Here is an 18,261-nt window from a genome sequence, read left to right on the forward strand (position 1 = left end):
GACGGACAAATAATTTGAGGTCAGGAGTTTGAGACCAGCCTGACCAATGGTGAAACCCTGTCTCTACTAAAAATACAAAAATTAGCTGGGTGTGGTGGCACTCACCTGTAATTGCAGCTACTTGGGAGGCTGAGATGGGAGAATTACTTGAACCTGGGAGGTGGAGGTTGCAGTGAGCCAAGACCATGCCACTACACTCCAGCCTGGATGACAGAGCAAGACTCCCTCTGGAAAAAAAAAAAAAAAGAAAGAAAGAAAGCAAAAGATACCAAGTGGAGGAGATAGAGAATATAAATTAACTTGCAGTTTCTGAAGAACTTTTGGTAGACGTGCACGAATTTATCCAGAAAACAAAAGAAAGTGCAACTCTGATATTTGAGCAAGGGCTTGGGACCAGAAACAGAAATTTTGGACACGCTAGCTTAGTGGTAATTGGAGCCCAGGGCACTGGTCTTGGTAGGAAATGCTACAAATGCTCACAGAAGATGCTGGCAAAAAAGTAAACATAAGCAGTATTTAAGAGCTGGTTGGAGGAAGAAGAGGCAATAAAAGTCACTCAATATTTTATGCCAAAGAGTTTAGCAATTCCTCAAAGATAGGACTGTGTCTTTTACTTCCTTTACACACAATTTTCAAGGTGTTAATGCAGTATACACAACAGGTATTTAGTAATTGCTTGGCAGGTTGTTGACCGGATGGCATGTGTAAGAATTGACCTTTTGCCTGTTAGCAATATGACCAGAGTCTGGATAAAGGGCTTAAAGCCTAGTATCAAAGGCCAATATTATGGTTAATGTATCAAAGAAAACAAGAAATATTAAAAACCGATCTTTCTGAGTTGTTTTATTCAGTACTAGAACTCAACCTAAAATCTAGTTAAGTTAAAAAGTTAAAAAAAGAAAAAAGACTATTTAGTCATAAACTACTTTTTAAAGTGAGAGACATTTTCCAAGTAGCCTGAGAACTGCATGTTAACAATTCTGCAGACATTTTACTATTTTTTTGCCTAACACTTTAGGCTCTTTTTCTCACACTACATTTGTCCTGATCACTTAAAAAATATTTAAAACCATTTGCCTTCTGTGTATGATACCATTTGTGTAAATCTTATCAACTATTAATGCTTCAAAAATCATACTATAAACCATTTCATACCTTTGTAAGAAAAAGATATTTTCCTGACTACAGTAACTTATAGCTACTCCTAGCTTATTTTAGCAGCCAGGCTAATTGAATGAATGACAACACACACACACTCTCTCTCTCTCTCTCTCTCTTTTTTTCTTAACTTTTTAAAAACATTTTTAGATATTTTTATTTCTCCAAATTAGTTACTTATCGAGAGTGACTGAAATAAAAAATATAATTGAGTCCCATCTTCGTCATCATGGAAATGGCTTTAAGAGAAAACTGGTCAGATTAATATTATTGCTTCCCATTTTCAACCAGTAAATAGTTGCCGCTGATAAATTTTCAGCCAGGAATCTGTCAAGAATGCTCAAGATATGTTATATAATACAACTTGCCTGTTCACAGGGGGTAAAATCCTAGGAAATAACTTATGTGTACATCTTGATTTCATCATGCAAGACAAGCACAAAAGCATCACCCATGCCTCTGAGAACACTGGACCATGCACCCTTGGAAAACGCTTTGCCTTCTTCATCACAAGCAATCCTTCTCTAGCAGTCTTCCATCAGTAACCAAGCGTGCCTGTGTACGTGATGTCAGTTCCTTTGCGCGCTGATTGCGTCATGTGGCAGCCAACCATGTCAATTGGATAGGAAGTCAACCCAGCAATGGCAATGACAGTCTGTGCCATCATCCAGCTGATGACGATGTGAGTGTTCTTGGGATCTGGAAGCATTCCCTTTGCAGTGTCGTAGATACTGAAGAAGGCAGCTCAGTAGATGATAATACCCTGCACAGACACGTTAAAGCCTTGGTACAGGCCCTTAATCCCATCAGATTTGTAGATCTTAACCAGGCAGTCACCGAGGCCTCAGAATTCCCTTTCAGCTCCAGTTTTACCCACATCGGCTGCCAGACGGGCAAAATCAAGAGGTTACACATACCACAAGGATGTGGCCCCAGCAGCACTGCCTGATACCAGATTCCCTTCAAAGTAGTGCCAAAACTGGGTCCTCTTGTCCACACCACCCAAGAAGATCTGCTTGTATTTATCTTTGAAAGCAAAGTTAAGAGCCTGGGTGGGGAAGTATCTGACGACATTGGCCAGGTTACTGCGCCAGAAGGACAGGACTCCCTGCTCCTTGAGAATATGGACCTATATGGTCAATAATGCCCTTGTATTGCTTATCTGCAGTGATCTACTTGCTGGCATGCTGCACCTGCAGCAGCAGCTTGAGCTGCTTGATGGGAGCTACCGCCGTCCTGGAGATGGCTGTGGCCACTCTACCTGCCAGGAAGTGCTTGAAAGGAAAGAGGAGGCAGGCTGCTGCCAGACGGGACTGAGCTGGGAACCAGCTTTGACTCGGGGGCTATGAGTCAATTTGAAACTCTTAAATTGTAAGTTGTGTGACCATTGCCTCATCAGACCATACAGTAAACCAGAGTGAACAAAAGACCAAAATTCTGCATGGATTATTAATTGAAAAGAGGAAAACTAAAATTATTCAAAGGAAAGATTAGCAAAGGTTACTCATAGTACAGCTGGATGACCTTCAAACCAAGATTATGTAGATGTGTTGAAAGGGATGGGAGAAGAAAAACATAATATTTATTGGACCTGATGGCATCTCACAGGATTCAGGCTCATAATTTCCTAAGTGACTCAGCTGCCATTGCACAATCAGTGCTTTGAAAGACCCATTTCCTCAAGACAACTCCAAAACACTAATGGTGTTTTGCTGACCTATGACCTAATCTCCCTCTCCAATTTACCTAAATACATTCCAGATTGCCGTGTTTACCTGATGGATTGATTAATTTCTATTTCATTAAAAATATCTTAAAAGCCCTTACTACACACACTGATCCATTTAGTTTTCTTCTGTAAATCTAAATAACTTTAGGAATCTGAGCTATTAGCCCTTCAGTATTTCCTGTGTTATTTTGAGCTTCTTCAAAAGATTTCTGTTTTGGTCGTGTGCTGAAAATAAATTTCAGTCAAATAATTATTCTTTATTCAGGAAGAGGCTGAAAGTATGGGGAACTTAAAAATTAAAAGGAAAAAAAATAGAGCAAAGCTGTTGTAATCCCCAAAGGCAAAAACTTCAATCCAGAGAAGTGGATTCCTTTTCAATTTACAACAAAAAAAACTTTGAGAAAATAAACATCGTGGCTTAGACAAGTTTCCATAGCTAAAAGTTGTTCTAGGCTAAGAAAATCAAACCACAACTATGTGTAAGAAGTGACAGGGGACAGCGTACTGAGAGAATGAGTGAACATTAGTGAACATTCTGAAATTCATTTCGTCAAATTCGTAAGATTTTGGTCACTGATACATAAATAATCTTATCAGGAACTAGGAAAAAAAGGTAATTTTTTGCTTCCTATTGTAAGAGTAGTGTTTCTAACTTCCAAGAACTCAGCATTAGGTGGATCTTGGTTATGAAAGATAATTAATAAGTTACAGTAAAAAACATGAGTTATATTCTTTCGTGACTTTACTTCCTTGGGAAATACGCATACTGACTAGCACTGTGTCTGTTTACTCATTTATCTTTCCTATGTTAATAAAATTTAGGATGTTGTCACTAGAAGCGAGCAATTGGTTTGCTAATATTCCTTTTGGAAATACACTATGTTTAGACAAAGTTTTAAAACAATCAGCATCCGGACTAAACATCTGATAAGCTATAAAGCAGGAATAGGTACTTTAATTTTAGAGTAACGATGACTTATTTCCTCTCATTGCAGGTCTGTGGCTTCATGTTTCTAGGACCCGATAGTGAGAGGAAAGAAGTTGCAACTGGACTTTGTACAGACTGAAGAACAATGCTTTAGTAAAGGAATATTATCAGAGTCGCAGTATCATTTAGTTTCTTGGTTTAAGGAGCCCAAAATAAGTTATAATTTACTGAAGGAGTTAACTACTTCTTTTGTATGTCAAAAGTATGGTTTAGAAACAATTTATCTCTGTATTGGTGTCAGTGCAGGAAATCTGTGAAAGTTTGTGGATATAGTGTAGAAGTTTTTGATGATATTTCTGTAATTTGTGTTAGACAAACATTTCCAGGATATTTACGTTCATCTTTTTTTTTTCTCCACCTAAATGAACATAGGGGTTTCTACATTTGGCTTGAAGGAAATGAAAAAGCATAAAACTACATCATTGCCCCTCTGTTTTGTCGTTGTTGTTGTTTCTGCATTGTTTTCAACTCTCCAGTAAAGACTATTAACTAGTGTAAATGTTAATTTCTGGCAAAGCAGTTATTGTGTTCATCCACATCTAACAGACTCTAGTCAAACGATTGTGTGAAAATTGTGGCCTCTATTGTTTCTTTATTGGGAAAGTCTTTGAAAATCAAAAAGGTTTTTATGAACTTCAAAAAGGTGTGATGGCTATTTGTTTGAACTCCTGTGAGAGAATTCTCCCACAGATTTGCAGAACACAGTGTTGTGATGTTAGAAACTCAAATGCTTTTCATACAGGATGTTAGGGCATGCACACGTGTCTGCTGCTGTGATGTGGGAAGCACAATACCTTCAGGTTTATAAGGATGTCAGCTATAAACAGGATGCTAAGTAGCAGCTAAGGACACAGTGCGTCTCCTAGAGGGAGGAAAGATCTGAAGGCATTATGGCAGTATTCTGCTGGAGTAAACATAAGAAACATATATTCAGACCTTTTTCCAAAGATGGTATATATGTTCTAAATGTGTCCCAAACATAAAATTCTGTTGTAGGCAACAGACTTTAATACAACTCTACAATATCCTTCAAATATTTCAAGCACAGTACACGTATTAGTATTTTCCAAGAAGTGCTTTATTTTATGATGACACAAAAACAAACAAAATGACATTTGACCTGCTTGTTTCTGAGTTGCCTTCTGGTCAAAGATAGCGAGAATTTATAATTCTCTGCTATAGATAGAAATAACTTTTTCACTAATTTAAATACAATGTTTTTTTCTGTATGCTAATTTTACAGGAATAGGTTGGGTGCAATGACTCACACCCACAATCCCAGCATTTTGGGAGGGCAAGATGGGAGGATTTCTTGAGGCCAGGAGTTCAAGACCAGCCTGGGCAACATAGGGAGACCCCAACTCTACCAAAAAAAAAAAAAAAATTAGCCAGGCACAGTGTTGTGTGGTGTTGTGTGCCTGTAGTCCCAGCTACTCAGAAGGCTGAGGCGAGAGGATATTTGAGGCCAGGAATTTGAGACCGATGTGGGCAACTTAGCAAAACCCCATTTCTAAAAAAAAAAAGAAATTTATAGGAATAAATTTATTATTTATTAAATAAATGATATATTATTATTACAATGTAAAAATGTTTATGATTTAATGTGGTTTATATTGCTATAACCATTGATCTTATAAAGATTTAGATTTTTATCATTTTGGAAAGATACAAACTGAACAGCACAATAATAATTGCCTTTGGTTGGGAGCTGGATGCTCACGAAATCTAAAGCAAGACAGTTTAGGCAGTAAACATGTTCTTTATCAGTTGTCTCTATGAAATTCTTATTAATAATAAATAATCAAAAATTAGCCAGGCATGGTGGCATGTGCCTGTAGTCCCAGCGACTTGGGAGGCTAAGCGGGGAGGATTGCTTAAGTCTGGGAGTTTGAGGCTGCAGTGAACTAAGATTGCAGTGCTGCACTCTAGCCTGGAAAACAGAGTGAAACTCTGCCTTTCAAAATTAATAATAATAAATAAATAAATTGTGGTCTCTGAATTCTTTTAAAGGGCAGAATCAGTGATAAATCAATGAGGGCATTAAGGAATCCAACTTTTCAAAGAAATGCATTCTCATCTCCATTACCCCAAATCCTTATTACTATTTTGTGCTTCTTCTTTCCTGTCTCTACATTTTAGCACAGTAAGCCTCCCTCTGCTCTGCCTCCTTGCAGTGAAACTGAAAGCTGTCAGGATGAACTCATAACTCCACTCCAGCTCAATCTTACCAAAATCTCCATCCATATGCTTGTCTTCTTGGCCCATCTATTTTCTACTTTTCTACTTTCAATTCTTGCTCCATGTATTGAATTTTCTTTCAAATGCATCTTCAACTTATATTCAAGATTCTCCGATCTTAAAAGAAAATAAGAAAATGCAAGTAGCAGCTACTTCTGTATTTATGCTCTATTTTGCCTTACTTCTTTCTCTTCCATTACGTACTCAAGTCCCACTCACTGTTTTCATCTCCTTACTGCATATGCACTGTGCAATGTCCTGAAACCTGGCTTCAGTGCTTACATCTGCCCTTTACCTTGGTTCAGCTCTCACTAAGGTCATCAGCCAAGTACTAATAGTTAAAAATCTGGATTAAAAAAAAATTTCAGTCTGGGTGTTACTAGACTGTTCTGAAGCATTTGAAGCTACTCATTACCCGTACCTTTAAGTTTTTAAGCCCTTTAGTTTGGCAACAACTTACTTTTGGCTCTCCCCCTCCTCCTCTTCTTTTGATTACTTTTTAGTCTTTTTATAGACTCTCCTTTCTCTCAGATTTCTAAATACTGACTGTCTTCTGGTCTCTGTCCTGTGGTCTTTTCATTCTTCATACTATTCCTGAGTTATTTCATTTATCGACCGTATGTGGTCAACTCTTGTTACAAGTGGACCTAAATACAACTCCTAGGTTCTTTTTAGTAGATTACTGTAGGTACAGAAGTTTTGAGGAAAGTGGGAGTTAGCTACACTCCACTATCATTACCTTGTGATTATGAAAGCAAATCCCAGACCAAATTCTGCTACATGCATAAAACATTTATTATCTAAATATTTATTAGAATGTAATCACAAAAGAAACAATTTGTACAACCTGTTCTGCAAGCCTGAGGAAATACTAAGATTCCAGAGGTAGTGGTTCTGTCACCTCTATCATCAGCATCTGACAATCAGAGTCCTCCCATTTTCACAGCTGACGCTCACCTGTGGCATCATCTCTAAGAGTATAGGCTATTGGCCTTGGCCTTGCTTATTTCTTATCCTCTGTTCAAGCATTCATAGGGATAGAAAGGGAGTGTTTCTAACACACTGTTCATAGCTTAACTTTCACTGGAAGCACATTTCATAGTAATAATTAAAAGTCACTCATTACACCAATAAATACCTGTTTCTAACAATAACTGTAAGAATAATCAAAGAATTGGTTTTGATGGAGATCCAGAAAACAAAATTGCTTATACTAATAGGACCATCTCTGGAGTTACTATAAGAATAATCAAAGAATTGGTTTTGATGGAGATCCAGAAAACAAAATTGCGTATACTAATAGGAGCGCCTCTGGAGTACAGGGTATTTGAGTGAGAGTCAACCATTCCTCTTGAACCGTGCATGCTTAAGTGGAGATGGGTAGCATCTAGCTTATAGCTTAATCTAATTCTACATAAAATATCACACTGTACATGTGGAAGTGTTTGAAAGTCAATTATAAACATCATAGCAACTCCATCCCTGGGTCTTTATCTTCATCTCAGAACATTCACTCCAATTCCAGGTTTCCATGCAAATGGTTCCATCAAAAACTCAATCTGCCAGAACTGAACTCATATTGTTTCCTTTCGTAATCTGAGAATGTTCCTCCTTTGTGTTTTCTACTTTTGTGTGTGTGTGTGTGTGTGTGTGTGTAATTCATTACCCCTCTTCCCAGACTCTTATACACATGTGATCACTCAGCAAATGCTGTCAGGGCCAAAATGCTTCAAATTCCAACTCTGTCATTTACTATGTGACCTCATGAAAGTTCCTTAACCTCTCTGAACCTCAATTCCCTTATCTGTAAAACAGTGATAATAACATCTGTTTCACAGGTTTAGGGTAAGGATGAAACAAAACAAAGGAAAGTGTCTAACGTAAGGCTTGGCATGTGATAAAGGCTTATATATGTTCATTTCCACCCTTTACCGCTTCTTCCACACCATTGTCATCCTTCATTGACTGAGTTTGTGGCTTTAAACTGATTCCTAATTAATTAATTCAGCATTCGATTAGTCTGTCATGTGCTTCAAAGGCACCTATGCAAGGTGTTAGAAACACAATTGTGAGACATTGCCCTTGTTCTAATGAAGGTACTTTAAAAAAAATTATTTGAGACAGAGTCTCATTCCATTGACCAGCCTAGAGTGCAGTGGTCCAATTATGGCTCACAGCAGCCTCAATCTCTGGGGCCCAAGCAATCCTCCCACCTCGGCCTCCCAAAGTGCTGAGGTTGCAGGTGTGAGCCACTGTGCCCAGTCTAATGAGAGTACATGTTAATGGGGAAAACTAGTATGTAAAGATTAACAGATAAATGATTATTACAAGACAAAACAAGAAAGGATTATGAAGGAAATACATAGGCAACTGAATCAGAGACCAACAGAAGCTGCGAAGTGGGGTGGGGTTGTGATCTGTGGAATGGTGCAGTCTAAATGTTGTTTACTCCCTGTCTACAAAAGGAAAAATACAGATATTGAGATTAGGTGTTAGAAACTTTTATAGCAGTTTGGCATGGCTGTAATAATTGTTGTGTGTGTTAGATAACTAGGTCAAAAGAGTAGAGGCCATCATGCTCCTGTTGCTGGTGGTGTGAGCTATGTAGAAGTCCTATGCACAATAGAACCATGTTCCAACTCGGGATATTTTAGTTTGTCAACTGTAAGCCAAATGTGTACATAATCCAAAATGTATTTCTTTCATTAAAAGCTAATTTAAGTTTAACTGTAACTCTACAGGAAAAATTACTGAAACTGGTTACTAATGAAAAAGGAATTATGAATTTTAAAAATACAGTGTCCCTTGTTTCATTTTGATCAGTTGAAAATGAAAATTTCTGCAGGTACTGAATGACCTTTTTTCATTCATATCAGCATCCTCTAAGATGCTGTCCCTACTATTAATGTAATACCAATAAAACATAGAAGCAGTTAAAATATATATTATCTTCTGCAAGCAGAGTTGCCATCAGTTCAACCTGGATTAGATCAATTAGCAGGCAAAAAGCAAGCTCATTTGTCACGCTAAAAACTTTAAGTATTAATAAACACTATGTTTGTTTAAAGTGTGTTTAATGGCTTTTATTGTTGGGAGTCACCATTTCACTAATAATTTTTGTTTAGTCATGATAGCAAATCAAAAAAGTTATGAGTAGAGTAGCAATTTTCCATATTTATGGCCTATATGCACACTTTTAATGAACAGTATTACCATTTTTTATTGTATTTTATTTTTCTACCCACGTTAGCCTTGTTCTTATTATATTTATTAAAACTGTAACCTTATGCTTGATGAATTTAATAATAAAAAATTGGGACTTTATTTTGAAAGTATTTTTATGTCATTTTTCTACTAATTTACTTTTATTGTATTTTATAAAACTATTAGTTTATGATGAACAGGAAAAAAAATAAATCTAGTCTTTGCCAATTGAGAAGCAATTCTGTAGATGAGTGGCTGGAGAAAGTGCTCTAGGGAAGGAACAATAAAAGGATGAAAACAGTAGTTTTGTATTTCCAAAATGCCTCAAAAATTCATGCCTTGCTGTGCTTATTCTCACAGTTATGCCTTAGTTTAGACTCTAATCACCTATAACACGGACATCCAAAAAACACATGATCCCTGGGAATTTCTTCGTTTTTTTCTCTTTCTCCTCATGTCTTTTGTTTCTCTTCTACATCTATCCTGAAAACAACAACAAAAACAGACACAGACCCTTCTCTAAAATTATGGAATGGTTATTGTTTGTAATACTTTAGGATATTTCTTATAAGCTGCTTTAATTTGTCAAGTTTTTATATGTGTGTATTTTTTTAATGTGCACATGTATATTTGTGCTATATCTCTCTATATATATATGTAGAAAAGAGAGAGAGAATGACAAAGAAAGAGAGAAGAACAGAGAAAACATATCAGCATCTCCTAGACAAAAGTGAAAGTTCTGTACAGGTATGAATTACACCATATACTTAGTACTCAAAGGACCCTTCACATAGTAGGTACTCAATACTTTCTTGTTGATGGCAGTGCAGTGGTAAGCCTAACAATGCATTCCCTTCAATTGATTCTCTTTTTCTGTCTCATTCTTTGCATAACAGTAAGTACAATTTTATTAAAGCTCATTATTTTTGTTGGGGAAAAAGTTTTGGGAACTTCAGTTATTGACTCAGCTAACCACAGGATGTCTCTGCAGAGAGCAGACCACAGTGGTCTGGTGGTGAGCTTGCACAGTCATGTGTGTACCCTGGGACCCTCCAGATCTCCCAGTTACCCTATGTGACCTTTCATCAATTCATTGCTGACTTGATAATGGATGAAATATGTCTTCACTTTTATTAATTTCTAGGCCCTTAAAAGAAATGTAATAGACAACTTACCCTCCTCCCTACCAAAACCCCTCATATTTAGCAATTATAGTTTCATAAATAGAGAGATACAATTTAAATACGTAAATAAAAATGAGAGAAAGAGTACATTAAATGTTTGCAGTGTGAATCTTGTCTCCAAAGTCAAGACCTGATGAACTGTCTCTTTTCCAAAATCAGAGTTCACAATTCTCATAGTAATTTAGCTATCTCAGAGAAGGATATTCAAATGTACATTTGCTGCCTTTACTGAGATTTAACAACAGTACTTTTTTTCTCTCCTAGAAAGTAACCTATGCTTGAAAGAAACTGTAGAGGTTCTTTCTCATGGAGTGAAATAACTACCCTCAAAATAAATGATCAAACAGTTTATAAATTTAGGAATAATATTACATTTAGAAATAAAGGTCCAAACTTCAATAGTATCATGTTTCAAAAAGCATTTTTTTGTTTTACATTTTTTATTTTTTATTTTATTTTTAATTACACTTTAAGTTCTGGGATACACGTGCAGAATGTGCAGGTTTGTTACATAGGTATACACGTGCCATGGTGGTTGGTTGCACCCATTAACCTGTCATCTACATTAGGTATTTCTCTTAATGCTATCCCTCCCCTAGCGCCCCACCCCTCGACAGGCCCCAGTGTGTGATGTTCCCCTCCCTGTGTCCATGTGTTCTCATTGTTCAGCTCCCACTTATGAGTGAGAACATGCGGTGTTTGGTTTTCTGTTCCTGTGTTAGTTTGCTGAGAATGATAGTTTCCAGCTTCATCCATGTCCCTGCAAAGAACATGAACTCATAATTTTGTATGGCTGCATAGTATTCCATGGTATATATGCGCCACATTTTCCTTTTCTAGTCTATCATTGATGGGCATTTGGGTTCGTTCCAACTCTTTGCTATTGTGAATACTGCTGCAATAAACATACATGCACATGTCTCTTTATAGTACAATGATTTATAATCCTTTGGGCAACTACCCAGTAATGGGGATGCTGGGTCAAATGGTATTTCTGGTTCTAGATCTTTGAGGAATAGCCACATTGTTTTTCACGATGGCTGAACTAATTTACACTCCCACCAACAGTGTAAAAACTTTCCTATTTCTCCTTGTCATCTCCAGCATCTGTTGTTTCCTGACTTTTTAATGATTGCCATTCTAACTGGCGTGAGATAGTATCTCACTGTGGTTTTGATTTGCATTTCTCTAATGACCAGTGATGATGAACTTTTTTTCACATGTTTGTTGGCCACATAAATATCTTCTTTTGAGAAGTGTCTGTTCATATTTTTTGCCCACTTTTTGATTTTTTTTGTCTTGTAAATTTGTTTTTCTTTGTAGATTCTGGATAATAGCCCTTTGTCAGATGGATAGATTGCAAAAGTTTTCTCCCATTTTGTAGGTTGCCTGTTCACTCTGATGGTAGTTTCTTTTGCTGTGCAGAAGCTCTTTAGTTTAATTAGATCACATTTGTCAATTTTGGCTTTTGTTGTCATTGCTTTTGGTGTTTTAGTCATAAAGTCTTTGCCCCTGCCTATGTCCTGAATGGTATTGCCTAGATTTTCTTCTAGGGTTTTTATGGTTTTAGGTCTTACATTAAGTCTTTGATCCATCTTGAGTTAATTTTTGTATAAGGTGTAAGGAAGGGGTTCAGTTTCAGTTTTCTGCATATGGCTAGCCAGTTTTCCCAACACCATTTATTAAATAGGGAATTGTTTCCCCATTTCTTGTTTTTGTCAGGTTTGTCAAAGATCAGATGGTTGTAGATGTGTGGCATTATTTCTGAAGCCTCTGTTCTGTTTCATTGGTTCATATATCTGTTTTGGTAACAGTACCATGCTGTTTTGGTTACTGTAGCCTTTTAAAGTAATTCAAAAATAGCCTCCTAATAATTTTTGGTGGTATGAAGTTCTCAGAAAGGAGACTTTTAGAAATTGTGCCTAGTGATTAGGTCAAGCTTCATTAAATTTCAGAACCAACTTCTCCTAGGGCTGATTTCAATATCTTTCACATTCATAGCATGACTCTTCTATATGCTGAGTTCATGAGGGTAAAGCAGTTTGCAAGAACACTTTCAGGAAAAGATGTGGAGGAAGGAGATAGGCATTGGGTTGCAAATGTTTTCCAGTTAATCAAACCCAAACCAGGTTCCCTTAATTTTTCAAACCTTGTATATTATAAGAAAATTTAATCCACATGTGTCTTACTGACTTATAATAAAATAAAATCATGGAATTTTAAAAAACAGCTGTTTAATGTCCAAAAACTTATTTTGATGTTTTAACTTATTCCATTCAAAACCAGAGTTGCATTTCTCCATCAGAAACTGATTTGAGGATCAAAGACAGAAGTTCAATTTGAAACTCTAAACCTATTCTTCGGAGGTGAATGTTTAAAATCCATCAAGAATTGTACCTCTTAAAGAACTCTTAGAGAATTGGGGAGACATTTTGCTCATTTAAGTCTGCTTGACAATAGGATTTGGTGTGACTTACTCGGGGACATATTAAATGTCAAAAATCTTTTGTTTCAAAAGGCAACAGGGCAAAGACAAAGTTGATAAGTGTTATTAAAGGCTTCTCCATTTTGAAAGATCAACTCAGTTCACCAAATACTAATTAAACATATAACATTGTATTAGTCAGGTTTCTTCAGAAGATATATATCTCTATACATATCCTCTCTATATATCTATATCTATATATGTAACTTATATATATATTCATATATATATGGAACATCCTTTATATATATATAAAGCATCCTTAATATATATGATGTTCAACATATATATGCATAAATATATATATATGTTGAACATCCTTAATCTGAAAAGCTGAAATTTGAAAGTTTCCAAAATCTGCAACTTTTTGATCTCTAAAGATGCTACAAGTGGAAAATTCTACAGCTGACATCATGGGATGAGTTGTAGTGAAAATGCATGGCGTATCACACACAGTTGATTCAGCATCCTCAAGGAAAAAAAGACCCTCCCAGTCCCCTTCAGCTGCCATGTTTTTTCTACACATGCCCAAATTCCCCCATGTAAGCACACATGCAAAGGGTAATAATATGATACATGTACAGGCTGGATGCACCAACAGCAGGTTCTCCACAGTGCTTTACTTGGGGCCTAGACTTACATGCATTACTAACTGTGGGTTTTTGTTTGTTTGTTTTTTGCTTATTCTCTGCTCTGCAGTATAAAATTATTTTTATACATGTCAAAAAGGCCTGCAGATACCCCATGGGTAATAGTGGTAGGAAACCAGGATGCAAGCATTTACATTTATCTATAGAAACTGGACAGTGGCATAAGTGTGAAATGTCTTCCAGAAGAGTATGGAGAGGAAATAACCACTCTATGTGACCTGAAGAAACAGAAGGAGAGACTATTGAAGCTCTATGGTGAAAGTGATGAACAGAAGTTAGTGAAAACATAGAAAAACACAGCATAAAGCTGAAAATGATGATCTCAGTTGTGGATTGAAAGTATGCATACATCAGCATTGCAATGAACACATGCCACTTAGTGGTATACAGATCATGAAACAAGTAAGGATTTATTATGACGAACCGAAAATTGAAGGGAACTATGAATATTCAATAGGCTGGTTGCAGAAATTTAATAAAAGACATGACATTGAATTTTTAAAGATTTGTGGTGATAAAGCATCTATTGATCATGAAGCAGTGGATAAATTCAATGACAAATTTGCCAGCATCATCACTTGTGAAAATCTGATTCCAGGGTAAGTTTATAATGCTTATGAAAATTACTGTTGTGGTCCATTTCTCCATCAGCCAGGAAGGATGTTGGTGTTGAGGTTGACATATCTATGAAGGACAGTAATTACTATAGTTTTCAGCACTTTGACAAAATTTCAGATGTGTGCTATTCTGGCCAAGCATCTGTGATTTCATGTTGTTGGAGCATTTGTTTCATCCCTTAGGCTTGCAGCTGTGGCTGAACCAAGAAAGAAGACAAGTGCAGATTTCCACAGAAATAATGATTCCATGGAAGATTTTCAGGAGATGAGGAAGGCTGGTATCTCTCAGAGTACAAAATGATATTGGAATATAAAGAATTTCTTGCCGGCTGTGGTAACTCACACTTGTAATCCCAACACTTTGTGAGGCTGAAGCGGGAGGATTGCTTGAGCTCAGGAGTTTGAGATAAGCCTGGGCAACATAGTGACACCACATCTCTACAAAAAACTAAAATACATTTAGATAGACTAGGCATAGTGTCTTATGCCTATAATTCCAACACTTTGGGAGGCCAAAGCAGGAGGTTCATTTCAGCCCAGGAGTTAAAGACCAGCCTGGGTAACATAGGGAGACCCTGTCTCTACCAAAAATTTTAAAAATTAGCCAGACATAGTGGTGTGCACCTGTGGTCCCAACTACTTGTTGAGGGTAAGCTGGGAGGATTGCGTGAGCCTGGGAAGTCAAGTCTACAGTGAGCCGTCATTGCACTACTGCATTCCAGCCTGGGCAACAGAATGAGACCCTGTCTCAAAAAAAAGTGGGGGTGCTGAATTTCCTAGAAGGGTAATTCTTAGGGTTGAATTACCTAGAAGTTTGTCACTGACCTGTGTTCCTGAACTATAAAACATAAATATGTGGGTTAAGAAATAGTTTCTCTTGATAAATAACAATGAACAAATTAAGAGCAAAATCATTGTTCTGGGGTGGTTGTCCCAAAAACGCACTGACTACAGCTGATTAGGGTCCCTACAGAAACTAAGGATGCCAAGGACAGAAAAACTGTGCTGGGATGTGCTAATGCAGTAGGCACACATAAGTATAAATTTTCTACAACAGGCAAAAGCTTATGGCCTCACTGTTTTCAAAGAGGGAATTTCTTATCAGTCCATTATTATGCTAACAAAAAGGCATGAATCAACAGGGATATCTTTTATGATTAGTTTTACTAACATTTTGTTCCAGCAAATTGTGCTTACTGCAGGGAAGCTGAACTGTATGATGACCACAAGATTTTGTTATTTTTGACTCTGCTCATCCTACATCTGAAATTCTCATAAAAATAATGTTTATGTTATATACTTCTGCCCAACTATGACTTCATTAATTTAGCCCTGTGATTTGTATACCCTTAGATTTAAAAAGAGTAAATATAAAATCACTTTCTTGAACAGCATGTGAGGGGCAGTGAACAGTGGCATGAATGTGAAAAATTAAAAACAAAAATTTAACATGAAGAACACCTTATATTCTATTGCCAATGCTTGCCTCACAGTGACCAAAGACACAATTGTGCATGCCTGGCACAACCTCTGGCCTGAAACTCATGTTTAGGGATGATGATGAACAAGATGATGACTTTAAAGGATTCCATATGTCAAGTGAGAAGGAAATAATATCTTACCTCCTTACATACAGAAAAAAAATATTTTCAGAGTCCATCAGTAAGCTGGAAGAAGTGAATACTGAAGTTTTTAACATCAGTAATGAGGCTTCAGTTGTTCATTCACCGAGTGGTGGTGAAATAGCCAAATGGTTCTGAATCAAAGTGATTGTGATAATGGTGATGATGAAGATGGTATTATGGTATTAACACTGTAGAAAAAGTGCCTGTAGGTGACGTGGTAAAAATGTGTGATGTGCTTATGGAAAGACTAGAGCAGTGTGCCTTCTTTTTCATTATTTTATTTTATTTTATTTTATTTATATTTGTAGAGATGGGATCTCACTTTATTATTTCCCAGGCTGGTCTCAAATTTTGGGCCTCAAATGATCCTCCTGTCTTGGCTTCCCAAAGTGCTGGTATTACAGGCATGAACCACCATACCAGGCCAGCATTCATTCTTCTTTTTCTTCCTTTCTGTCTTGTCTTTTAAAAAATTTTTCCCACAAACAGTCATTCCCAACCACTATGCATTCTTAACAGAACAAGAAATCATGTCAGTTTATAAAGTCGAAGAGAGACTTCTAAAACAAGAATGTTGTTGATGAGGTAGATGACTGGAGGAAACATTTTAAAAAGCCATCCAGCAAAATGCCTCATTATCCATAGATAATTAAATTCATGGTCCCTTAACAGTTTCTGATGTTTATTCTCACCTAAAAAATAAAATCTAGTGTGCAGTATCCTTTTAATCAAAACACAGCATCATGGATGGAGACTGAAAGCCTGCCATTGTTGACTGTTGCTGCCTAACAGCTGATACAGGTATTCTGCTGATGCCTCTGTGCTGCTTAGTTTCCCAGAACACATTGGTTTTTCACTGTGTTAATAGTATGTCATATTTTTCACTGTTAACTAATTATGTGTGAGTAAGTATAAGAAAATAATTGCTTATCAGTAGCACATAAATTCAGCATCAGGAATGATGGTGATGCCAAAGAACCACAGATTGTCTATGAGTGGCCAAGATAGTGACACTGGTGCTAGACAGGTTCAGTGTGTAAAAACTTTGTTTTATGTGTGAAATTACTAAAATATTTTGAAAATTACCTCCAAGCTTTGTGTATAAGGTACATATGAAACATAAATGTTCTATTTAGACTTGGGTCCCATCTCCAAGATATCTCACTATAAATATGCAAATATTCCAAAACCTGAAAAAAGCCAAAATATCCAATATTTCTGCTTCCAAGCACTTCACATAAGAATTACTATATATATTTATCCTGTTGCGACAGTTAATACTGAGTGTCAGCTTGACCGGATTGAAGGATGCAATATTGATCCCGGTGTGTTTGTGAGGGTGTTGCCAAAGGAGACTAACATTTGAGTCAGTGGGCTGGGGAAGGCAGACCTACCCTTAATAAGGTGGGCACCATCTGCTGCCAGCCAATATGAAGCAGGCATAAAAGCAAAAAGTTACAAAATGGGCCTAGCCTCTCAGCCTACATCTTTCTCCCATGCTGGATACTTCCTGCCTTCCAACATTGAACTCCAAGTTCTTCAGTTTTGGGATTTGGACTGGCTCTCCTTGCTCCTCAGCTTGCAGACATCTTATTGTGGAACCTTATGATTGTGTAAGTTAATGAAGAGGAGTTTATTAAGTATTAACTTATACAATCATAAGGTCCCACAATAGACTGTATACCTATATTTGTGTGTGTGTGTGTGTGTGTGTATATATATATATATGAAAGGGAGTTTATTAACTTAGTAGGAGATATATATATATATACACACACACACACACACATATATATATCCTATTAGTTCTGTCCCTCTAAGAGAACCCTGGTTCATACAGATTTTGGTGCCAGGAGTGGTTCTAGAGGAACAGAAAATTAAGGATGGAGTTCTTTCATTGGTTTTGGAGTTTCAGGAGTTTGCTGCTTAATATATTTAGACTCAAAAGTGCTAAGGACTCTATTTCTAATAGTATGGATAACACTGATAGTCCTCGGCATGAACTGTTTAGAGAGTTATGCAAAATAAATGCGTTTGACACTCCTGATTCATTGCTCATGAGAGGCAAGGAGTTTAGTGACTCTACATAATACTTTTGACCATATGTGGAGAACCAAGGAACATAATGAAGCTGGTTGGTTGCTCCTAAGTTCAGTGGACAACTGATTAAAGAAAATGATGAACTCAGGGATTCTGTCGCCTGGCTTCAGAAGCAGATACTGAGCCTCAAATCTGCTAAGATTGCCCTGAGTGAGAGTCTTATCTCCTGTAGAGAAAGAGCTGACAGTGTGGAAAAACAGACACAAGCTCTTATCATGTGAGTGGCTGACCTGCAACAAAAGATTCATGCACAGCCTCATCAGTCTACTGTTAAACTGAGGGC

The 18,261-nt window shown here is 36.9% G+C and overlaps 1 pseudogene; it reads right to left on the reverse strand.

Annotated features, from left to right (window-relative positions):
* Window positions 1-1,385: 1,385 nt before the first annotated feature.
* LOC103241011 (ADP/ATP translocase 2-like) overlaps window positions 1,386-18,261 on the reverse strand; it is a 35,016-nt pseudogene continuing 18,140 nt past the window's right edge.

This window comes from Chlorocebus sabaeus, chromosome 13 (assembly GCF_047675955.1).
Source record: "Chlorocebus sabaeus isolate Y175 chromosome 13, mChlSab1.0.hap1, whole genome shotgun sequence".
Classification (NCBI taxonomy): Eukaryota; Metazoa; Chordata; class Mammalia; order Primates; family Cercopithecidae; genus Chlorocebus; species Chlorocebus sabaeus.